The 11,264-nt window shown below is 38.4% G+C and overlaps 1 protein-coding gene across 2 annotated transcripts in view; it reads left to right on the top strand.

The window, feature by feature from the left end:
• Window positions 1–10,460, top strand: part of LOC140466814 (coiled-coil domain-containing protein 87-like) — a 101,720-nt gene extending 91,260 nt beyond the window's left edge. For both annotated transcript variants that reach the window (XM_072562465.1, XM_072562466.1), the window contains 3 exons: window positions 2,249–2,363; window positions 4,169–4,311; window positions 9,251–10,460. The gene's annotated coding sequence lies outside the window, so the exon portion shown is untranslated. The remainder of the gene's footprint in view (window positions 1–2,248; window positions 2,364–4,168; window positions 4,312–9,250) is intronic.
• The last annotated feature ends 804 nt before the right edge of the window (window positions 10,461–11,264 follow it).

Genomic DNA, 11,264 nt, shown 5'->3' on the forward strand with positions numbered 1-11,264 from the left:
GACATGTTGTAATGAACTGGAAAGTGGTTAATTCTCACAACATTGTTCCTTTAATTCTGTAGTTTGCAGAAACCTTCTTCAAAACCAGGCTAGCCTGCACTGTGCCCATTCTTTCCAACTCTACCACAGCTCCAAATGACCACCACCTCGTATGTGATGTCTCAGCTTCAAGCTAATGTGATCATTACTTGGGGCTGAAAACCCCATGAGTAGCCGCAAGATCCCAGCCCCTGGCCAGTCTCATCCACCATATGGCGAAGGAATCAGTGGTCTCTCTGAAGTCCGTTTCCACTTTGGGGCAGATGGAGAAGCTGGCCAAGGTGGAGCTGAGGAACTGGAACTGGAGCTGGGTCAGGGTGGGAATATTTCCCTTGGACTTGGTACTGGACCTTCCCCACCAGTTGGATTGCTCCATCCTGCCACACTTCACACCCTCTGCTCCAACTTTCCAGCTGAAACTCAGGGCACAGCCTATTAGGCAGTCACCTCGCTCAAGCAGACAGAGTGACATCTCCGCTTAATTTGCTCTGACCTTGGTAACCTCCAAAATTGCTCCTCCAACCACAGGTTTTCCACCTCCTGCCCTGGCTACTCCTCCAGTGACATGCTCCCTTTTAGCTTGCTTACAGTCAGGAGCATTCTCTGAGGACTGCCAGACAGCAGGCACCTGTTCAGCCTCAGGCAGATGAGGACCCCTGATCTTGGCAATTAACAACTTCATTAAAATGCACGAGAAGACACTGGAGTAGGCAGGTTTGACAGAGGCAGTGGGTAAATATTGGAGGAGTCACCAACACTGCGTGTGCTGTGCTTCCTCCGTGGACAAGTTGGTGGCTGTGGAGAGGCAAGTCAAGCACACTTGGTAACTGCTGGTTATGTGTACAGACTACATTCTATTACGGCACCAACAGTAACACATCAGCATAACGAGGCATCTTGACCTCACTCCAGATGCTCCTTGCTCATAAAGAGACAGGTTTGTTCCAGTTGGCATTCAGCCAGAAGAGAAGTCACATTTAAGTACCTCTTAAAATGGTCCAGATGTTGCTGCACATTCCACTTCCATCCTGCATGCCACCATCAGCCTTGTAGAAGTTCAAGCTGCCTCTGGGCAGGACACACTCAACACATCTGGTCCAGTAGCCACAAACCCTCCCGATCAAAACACCAAGGTACTATTTACACTGGCTTAACGACTGTCTGGCCATTTGAAAATCCAGATGTCTATTTTCCAAGTTTATCCTTAATTACTCATCATGCTGTAAAGATTTGATACCTGTGGAATATAGAATCCCTGTTGCATGATTTTCAGGCCATCTGTGTGCTATAATCTCCCTTTACACCATTGTTCCTTTTGAGGCTATAACACCTGTCTCGAAGCAAATTCCTACATTTTGCTTCAGCGCTGTGCTCTAATGCTCTGATATTCATATTCTCTCAGACTTTTCTGAACCCAGTGTTGCAGTTCTTCCTCTCATTCGGACCACACTTGACCCAAAGATGGTACTAGAACATGGTATGCAATGTCATGAAGACTTTGTTTAATATTAGCGTGCTTCTAAATCTCATCATCATTGTCTTTCAGTTAAAAGAGCTGTGGAAAATGATCAATGATAACTTCGTTTATAGCGATGAACTGTCTGATCCATAATTTTAAATTGTGATTTTATTTTGAGCACAGACAAATTTATTTTTATTAGTGCATTTGCACATTCGACACTGGAAGATAAATGTCTGTTACAAAAGCCTTTTGTGCTAAGTGCCAAAAATAATTAGTATGCCCTCAATGCTTTAAGCATGTATCCTATCACTATGGAAATTGCCATAGTGACTCTGGATATAATATAATTTAATATCATACAGTCCAGATACCAAATTCACTAATTAAAAACTTTATTTTTGCAAAGTTGCATAACCTTATCTAGATTCTGTAAAACAGTGCTACTGTGCTGAGCAAGCACATTTAACCTTGAAATAACCCAATACATTCTTATTAAACCTTGAAAGGCCACAAAGGTGCGCTTTTTAAGAGAATAGAGAATAAAATTCAAGGTAGGAAACGGCGAGAGTTGGCCATGTTTTAAGGTAGCTACAGGGATCGTGGTGATCGAAAATACATTCTACACTGAAAAAGAATGAAGCTAACTATTATCACACTTATTTCCCTCATTCATAGTACTGGTCATACATAAATTCAGTATATTTGGTATAATAGTAAGAACTGCATCCCTTTCTTTCTTTGTTTTAGGCTCTGGAGGCCTGGGAAGCAGCTGTAAAGCTGATTAAAGAGCGAGAGTGCATTTTGAGTAACCTTGAACAATTTGAGAGATTTGCGTCAAACCCTAATCGATTTTTTGTGAAAGGTAGGCTTTGGAGAGGACAAATGATGAAAAGTCTCATAAAATCATTACCCTGCAGAAACAGGATTTGTTCTATCTGGTGACAAACAGGTTTCCAATTGCATTTGAACAACTTTGTTTGAACTATATTATGTTTGTGACATTCCTGGATTGAGTTATATTGGGAATCAGTCTTTTGAAACTTCTAAGTGTTTTCCAGTTTTGAGTGGTACTAGGTAAGTGTGGTTTGCCAAGAATTATTTGTTTTTTTTGACCGTGTTAGATTTTACTGAGCAGATCCGTATGCATTGTGGGGTTTTGCCAAGGAATTCAGTTATAATTCAATCTTCTGTCTTTCTATCTTTATAAATAATTTCAGAGTATTAAAGAGAGTGTACGTGAATAACTTAAATTGGTTGAGATTAAGGTTGGCATTTTTTCTTAGTGATGTAAATAGGTTGTCATTGATGGTTTTGATTGCTCAACTGAAAGAAGTGTTGTATATTTTGCTTCCACTTAACATCGGGATTGTTGTCATGAAGTGTCTAAACTTATAAATTTTTACTATTGTAGCAAAGAATGTATTATTATTTTTAAAATCCTTCCAGAAAATGACAACTCTTAAAAGAATATTCAACTTCCTAATGACCAACATAGTGAATTGCATAACAAAATATCACATTTTAAGACTTTTAATGTTACAAACAAATTAAAATCAACATGGACCAAATATTACATAGTAGACAGCTAATACACTAAATTATAGAGAACATATTCCCCATGAACTACTCAACAAAATTGAAAGCTCCATATTATACATTAAAAAACACTACAATGTCAGCAGAATATAGTCTTGTGTTTAGAGTCCAACTTCCTTCCACTTCAACAAGAACTCTTCTCCACATCCCACCAGGGTGAAATTTTCATTGTCCTTTTAAACAGAATCTCCTTCATTAAATCTTATGAATCATGTATCAACAAATGGACATCTAGTAACCAAGTTCCTTCTAACAATGTTTTGGTCTTTACCACTCTATAAGCATAATGTCTTCAAATCAAGGATCACACTTACCAGCATTCTACTTGGTAATTAATCCATAAAAGTTATTTTTAAGTTTCTCAGGAGTTTTCAGATAGCTAAATATAAGAGAATGGTAAGACAAGTTAATCATCATAAACGAACATTTCAAAATTTGTTTTAACTAATGTGGAATTTTCTTTATCATAATGAAGAAATTTGACATTGCATAAATATGTATTTAGCCTTTCTGGGCTAGTTAGGTTGTCTTGCTCTGATTACAAGCTTGACACACTGATAAAAACATTGCACTCAACAATAAAACTGAAAGTTCTCATAAATTCACTGATTTCTTCAGGATTGCACTCATGGAGGACCTCAACACCATACTCTCCTGGAGGAGCTGAGAATTAGTAATTATACCTGGATACCCACATTATTCTGCAATGTGGATATCCAGGTATAATCAAATCCAGGTAAAATGTGGACTACATACATTGCTAGTATTAGAATCTAATAGGTTCTGTTAATGGACATTAACTACCTAATAGCTGAAACAATTAAGAGAAACTGGTTTCGGGTATTGATTAATTAATTTTATGGATATACATTTTTATTTATATAAAAATGGCCATCATGGTTTTTGTGGTAGTGTCCCTATTTCTGAGCCAAGCGGTCTGGGTTCAATTCTGACCTGCTACAGAGGTACATCACAATATGTCTAAACCTATAAAAATATCCCAGTGCATTCGACCCTTCAAGAATAAATTTGGTGGTAATGCTGTGTCTCTTCTATTTTTCTATGTTACAGGTTACTGGGGTACTTCAATCGCAAGATTAAGGGAGTCCAAAGAGAGGGATAAGCTTTACTCTGATATAGCACAAATTGAAAATCAATTGTCAACAATTTTGAAGAAAATCAAAAACAATTTTGAGGATGTAGTTACCTTCAAGGTAGAAACACCAATTTATGATAGCAATAAAATCTTTGATTATTACTTGAGTACATACGGTAGACAGTTTAAGTGAGTTGGCAAAAATCTGACAAATTGAATGTAATGTGGAAAAATTAGATTATGCACTTTGTCAGGAAGAATAAAGAAGCAAATTATTAGAGACATAGAGTCATTGAGAAAAACAGCATGGAAACAGACCCTTTGGTCCAACTCCTAAACTAATGTAGTCCCATTTCCGAGCACTTGGCCCATATCCCTCGAAACCCTTCTTATTTATATACTCAAGCAGATGCCTTTTAAATGTTGTAATTGTACCAGCCTCCATCATTTCCTCTGGCAATTCATTCCATACACACACCACCCTCTGTGTGATAAAAGTGCCCCTTAGGTCCCTTTTAAATCTTTTCCCTCTCACCCTAAACCTATGTCCTCTAGTTCTGAACTCCCCCAAGTAAGGGAAAAGACCTTGTCTACTTACCCTATCCATGCCTCTTATGATTTTATAAACATCTATAAGGTTACCCCTCAGTCTCCAATGCTCCAGGGAAAACAGCTCCATTGTATTCAGCTTCTCCCTATAGCTCAAACCCTCTTAAAGCTGTATCGCTGTAAGATTTGGGAGTCCTCATGCATAAATCACTAAAAACTAGTACACAAGGTCAGCAGGTAAAAGGAAATGCAAATTAATGGTGGCCTTTATTTCAAAGGGAATGGAGTTGTGTAGTTATAGCAGGAGTTGCTATAACTACACAACACACTAGTCAGACCTCGTGCTGGAATACTGTGAACAGTTGTGGACACTTTTTGAAGAAAAGATATACTTGCATTGAAGATAGTCCAAAGACAATTGACTAGCTGGTCCTGAGTGTGGAGGCACTGTCTTATAATGAGAAGTTAAGTAAGTTGGTAGGTAGGTTGGGTCTGTACTCATTGGAAACTAGAAGATTTAGAGGCCACCATAGTGAAACATACCAGATTCTTAGGGGACTTGACATTTTAGATGCAGAGATGTTGTTTTCTCTTGTGGGAAAATCTGGGACCAGAGGGAGTAATCTCCAAATGAAGGTTCGCCAATTTCAGACAGAGCTGTGGAGGAATTGCTTCTCTCAGAGGCTATTGAATCTGTGGAACTCTTTACCACAGAGAAATGTAGAGGGTGTCTTAAGTATATGCAGTGCTGAGATATTTAGTTTTAGGCAGATTTTTAGTTAGTAAGGGAATCAAGGGTTAACAGGGAAAAAGCAGGAAAATTGAGTTGAGGATTATTAGATTTGCAATGATCTCATTGAATGGTGGATCAGACTTGATAGACTGAATGGCCTATTCTGCTTCTTCAAATCTTGTACTTTTATGATACATGCTACTGCTACAATGTGTTGATGGTGGAAGGAGTGAACATTTGAGGATGTGGTGCCAATCAAACAGGCTGCGTTATCCTGAATGTTGTCCTGAATGGCTTCTTGAATGTTTTTCAAGATTTAGTCGTTCATGTGGTGAGGACTTTACTATCACAATTCTCACTTGTGCCTTGTAGATGATGGAAGAGCTTTGGGGAGTAAGGAATCACTCATTTCCATTACTGGTTTCTGACCTGATCTTGTAGCCACAGATTTACATGGCTAGTACAGCTCAGTTTCTAGTCATTGGTAACACCAAGATCTTGATAGTGATGGATCCAGTGATGGTAGCGCCATTGAATTTCAATGAGCTATGTGTAGATTTTCTTGATGGAGATGGTTATTACCTGCAGAATATGGCATTCATGTTACTTGTCACTTGGCAGCCTGAACCTAGATATTGTCCGGGTGTTTGGAAATGGACTGTTTCAGCATATGAGGAGTTGTGGATAATGCTGACCATTGTGGAATAATCTGGAGGACATCCCAACTTCTGACCTTATGATAGAGGGAAGGTCTTTTTTGAATAGCTGAAAATGGTTAGGTCTAAGAAACCACTTTGAGAAACTCCTGCTGAAAGTTTCCAGACCTGAGATGACTGATCTCCAACAACCACAACCATCTTTCTTTGTACTAGGGTATGACTCCATCCAGTGGTGAGGTAACTACCTATTCCCATTAACTTTAGTTTTGATACTTACATAAGAAATGCAATATTATTGTATATATCTTTATTTCCGCTAAGTATCTTAGTTAAACTGTGTATGAGTTTTTTTCATAGTAATTTTGTTTTTTCAGTTTGTGGAACTTAAACTCAACTAATTTTTCTTTGTAATTCATTCAGGGGTGTGGACTTCACTGGCTGTGCCAGCATTTATTGCCCGTCCATAATTGTATTTGAGAAGGTGGTGATGAGCTTTTTCTTAAACTAGTGGAGCCCATTTGGTGTGGATACAGCCCAATGATGTAGGGAGTGAGTTCCATGATTTTGAATCAGTGACAGTGAAAGGATGGAGGAATGGTCATGGACCCGGCAGCTGAAAATGTTTAGGCTTAGGATACTACCCTGAGGAATTCCTGTAGCGATGTTCTTAGACTGAGCTGACTGACTTCCAACAATCACAGCCATTTCCCCGGCTTCCTATTTTTACAGTATTCTAGTTTAGCTACAACATGATATATTGCTACTTTGATGTCAAGGGTAGTCACTCTCAACTCACCTCTGCTGTCAGCTGTTCTGTCCATATTTGAACCAAGGCCGTATGGCGATAATCAGCTGACTGGTCCCGGCAGAATGCAAACTTACCATCAGTAAGCAGCTTTTTGCTAAGCAGGTGTTGCTTCACAGCACACTTGATGATCCCTTCCAACACTTTATTGATGATTGAGAGTAGACTAACTGACCAATACTTGATCAGATGGTATCTGCCTTTTTTTATGGCAGATCAAACCTGAATACATTGCTAGGTAGATGCCAGCATGTTGCTGTATGCTTGGCTAAATTCACAGAATATATCTTCCAAATTATTGACAGAATATTGCCAATGCCCATAGCCTTTACAGCATCCAATTCCTTAGCCATTTCTTTGAATGAATCAGAATAGGTGAAGACCTTAGTTTCAGAGGGCCATAGAGCTTCTTTCTAAATGAGAGAGAGAGATGTAACTGGTTCTGAATTTAATTTGAGGGTCACCGAATCTCAAGCAACAGCAAAGTTGAGAAACCAGGACCTTCATGGTAACTTATACTGCTGTGGGAATTAAACCTGTGCTGTTAGTGTTACGCTGTATAGCAAACCAGCTGTCCAGCCAATTGAGCTATTCAACCCCCAACAACATCTGTGCTGCTGGAACATTCTGAAGCGGCTGAGATAAGTCATCTGCTTAACACTTCTGGTTGAAGGTTGTTGCAAATGGTTCAGCCTTATCTTCTGCACTGATCTGCTAGGTTCCACCATTACCTGAGAATGGGGATAATTGTAGAGTTTCCTCCTGCAGTGAGTTGTTTAATTGTCCAACACCATTCATGATAGCATGCAGCCAAATTACATAACTTAGATCTGATCCATCGGTTGTGGAATTTATCTTTGTCTATCACTTGCTGCTTATGTTTTTTGACAGGTAACTCATCCTGTGTTATAGATTCACCAGTTTGGCTCATTTAGTGCTGCTCAGGCATACCGTCCTGCACTTTTCATTTAACCAGAGTTAATTCTTGATTTGATGATAATGGTAAAATTGGGGATATATGAAGCCATGAGGTTGCAGATTGTACTGTTGTTCTGAAGTTCTGAAGAAGCATCACCGGACCTGAAATGTTAACTCACCTTTCTCTCCATAGATGCTGCCAGACTTGCTGAGCTTTTCTAGCAATTTTTGTTTGTATTTCTGACTTCCAGCATCTGCAGTTCTTTGGGTTTTTTTGTGTTTGTATAAGTTTTGTTGTTGCTGATGACTTATAATGCCTCATAGATTCAGGTCTGAGTTACTAGATGTGTTCAAAATCTATCCCATTTAGCACATTCGTAGTGACACACAAGACAATGGAGAATATCTTTAATGTGAAGATGGCCTCCACAAAGTCTTTGTAATCGTGACATCTACCATTGCTGTCAGGACAGATGCATGTGCGGCAGGTAGATTGTTCCCTCATCATCTGCCATGGACCCAACCAAGCAGTTACGTCCTTCAGGTCTCGATCAGCTCAATCAGTAGTGTGCTGCTGAACCACTCTTGTTGGTGGATATTGAAGTCCTCCACCCGGAATAAATTCTGTGCCATTGCTACCCTCAATATTTCAACTTGGAGGAGTGCTGATTCATCAACTGAGGGATCAAGTGGTACATGGTAATCAACAGAAGTTTCTTTGCCCATGTTTCTCCTGATGCCATGAGATTTAATGGGGTCTGGAGGCAATTTTGAGGATTCCCAGATCACCTAGACTATATCACGTGTTGCCTGAAGTGTCCGAGACACAGCTCTCCCAATTTCAGCACTAGCCCCCAGATGTCAGTAAGGTGGTCTTTGCAGGGCTGAGTTTGCCATTATTGGTTTCAGTTTCTTGGATGTTGCCAAGTGATCGATCCAATATAATTCCTTTTGAGGCTGTTTAGCAATTGAGACTGAATGGCTTGGTAGTTCATTTCAGAAAACAGTTGTGAATCAACCACATTACTGTGGGTCTGGAGTCTCATATAGGCTAGATTAGGTGAGGTCACATTTCCTTCATTAAAGGATATTAGCAACCTACAATGATAATCAACAATGGTTTAATGGTCATTGTTAAACTTATAATTACAATCTTTTTCTGAGCATTTTCAGGGTCTTTGGGTAACCAGTCCAGTTGTATTCAGTAAGGTTAATTCTAAGACAGTCTGATTAATAGTTAGGTTAAACTAATATTTTTAAGGAATTTTTTTTAAAAATGACATTCTTTTACTTTAGTTTACTTACAGTTTTGCAGTGTTGTGATAATCCCTGTGCACGACGTGCATTCTGCTACCTACCTCTTAATAATGTTTCCTCAAACTTCTGATTATAGGGCCGGCCATATATAGAGAAAATGCAACGGGACAAAGTGGAGATGCTCTTCTGGCTACAGCAAGAGCGACGGAAAATTATACTTCACAGAATCTCAGCCAATAGACCTTTACCACCTAAATATCCTTCCATTGAGTTCTGCTCTTGTTCCTTAGCAGATTACTGAAGGATTTGTATGTTTTGGAAGAGATCCATCCAATTAACTGCACTTCCCACACCTCAATTCTGCTCTCCTGCAAATATATACAAAGGAAGTTTCAGGAAAAGGATTACTCTAATGTCAAAAACAAGCGTTTTGCCCGAATGTTGTTATATTCCATATTATACCCTTTTTATGGATTTCTGATTAGTTTTTTTAAGGTCATTTTGTAATGCCAATTATTCTTCAGCCATCTTGCTATTTGACTTTTATTTCCTTTGTTTTTGAAAAAGTGTTTGTAAGGTTTACTAACTGCTAAGAGGCAGATCTTCGTAATACTGTTAAAAGGAATATTTATTTTCCACATTCTGTATAATAATGCGATAGATATTTAATTTTTTTCTGAAGTTGTTTTACTTTTAGAAATGGTTCTCCTAGTTTATATTGATTTGACCTTTTTCCAGAGTCAGCTTTATTTTTTTTCAAATTATCCACAATCACAAAGCTGTTTCATATCAAACATATTCCTTTTTAGAATCTCTGTTTTTGTATGATGGTGCAACTGGATGCTCCTGTGCTTTGTAATGCTGAGACTATGCAAATATTTTCAGAAATGTAGCTACTTCAACTTACACCATCAACTTTGGATCATTTTGTTATCCTGAGTTCTTGCAATTAAACTGCAACAGAGCTGCTTCTTTCTTGTTCCCATGTCTCAGATTGAAGTTCAGAACCTGGAATTTTCAAGAGAGCATTTTATTTTGATTTTGGCAATATTTGAACCCACTACCATTTTTGACAGGCACTTTAGCTGAATAGTCGTATTCCAAAGGTGCCAGTGCTGCCTCATCTTTTATGTATCATCCATTGCAGTTCAAAATATACTGCTTTTTCACATATATGCCTTTTGCAGTCACCTGGTGATAAATGAGAAGAAAATATTCCTCAGTCTGTACAACACAATAGCAACAGGCATGCAGTGAAAAGTAAATGTATAAAGTTTGTGACTTCAGACACAGATAAACTTGAATTTACCCTGTTACGTGACTTAAAATGAACTGTTGTAAATATTTCAAAATATCCAAATAAATTTGACAATTTTTTTTATGGCAGCTAGGCTTTCATTTAACTGTTAGTGTATTTACAAAACATGTATTACTTATGGATTGTTTAACTTCTGCTTTTTAAGAATGAAAAGGAGTGAATTGTTTTAAAAACAAGATTATTCTTTTGGGAATGTTTTCAGATCAACAATGAAAATTTAACATGGGAATTCAGATGTTAGATACCCAAAGGTCATGAAGCCAATTGATGTTATAAGTCAGACCACTCTGCTTCAAGTTCTCAATATTTACAATATAAGTTCAATTTAATAATACATAGGCAGCCCACGGTAGTCCTGGAAACTGATAGAACATTTTTTTAAAAGATGAAGAGATTGTTTACTGTTCTCTTCATAAATGAATAATGAGTCATTGGTGTAATGGTTCTCTGTCCATGTGTTGCAGTACATAGTTTAATTGTTACTGCAATGTTTTAGACAAACCTCAAGTTTTCTTTATAGGCAATGAAGATGAAGGGTGTCTGGCTGCTTGTGTGAAGGAAAGGCTGGTTTCCCCAGGCAGAAAACTAGAAGCTGGTAAAGTTTTGAATGGGGTGGTAAGAATCATGTACATTGGTCAGGAAAGACTAGACAAGTGGAGGAAAACAATGGTGAATTAGGAAGGAAGAAATTTTGTAGGACGAGATCAGGCTGAAAGCATGGATCGACCAGAACAATCCTATGTGCGGATCTTCAGAAGGAGGGCAGTGGGATGTTGGAATCTAAAGTTGAAAGTTTGTGAGGAAAAATCTCTAGTGTTGATTATGCAATGAA

Source organism: Chiloscyllium punctatum, chromosome 44 (assembly GCF_047496795.1).
Source record: "Chiloscyllium punctatum isolate Juve2018m chromosome 44, sChiPun1.3, whole genome shotgun sequence".
NCBI lineage: Eukaryota > Metazoa > Chordata > Chondrichthyes > Orectolobiformes > Hemiscylliidae > Chiloscyllium > Chiloscyllium punctatum.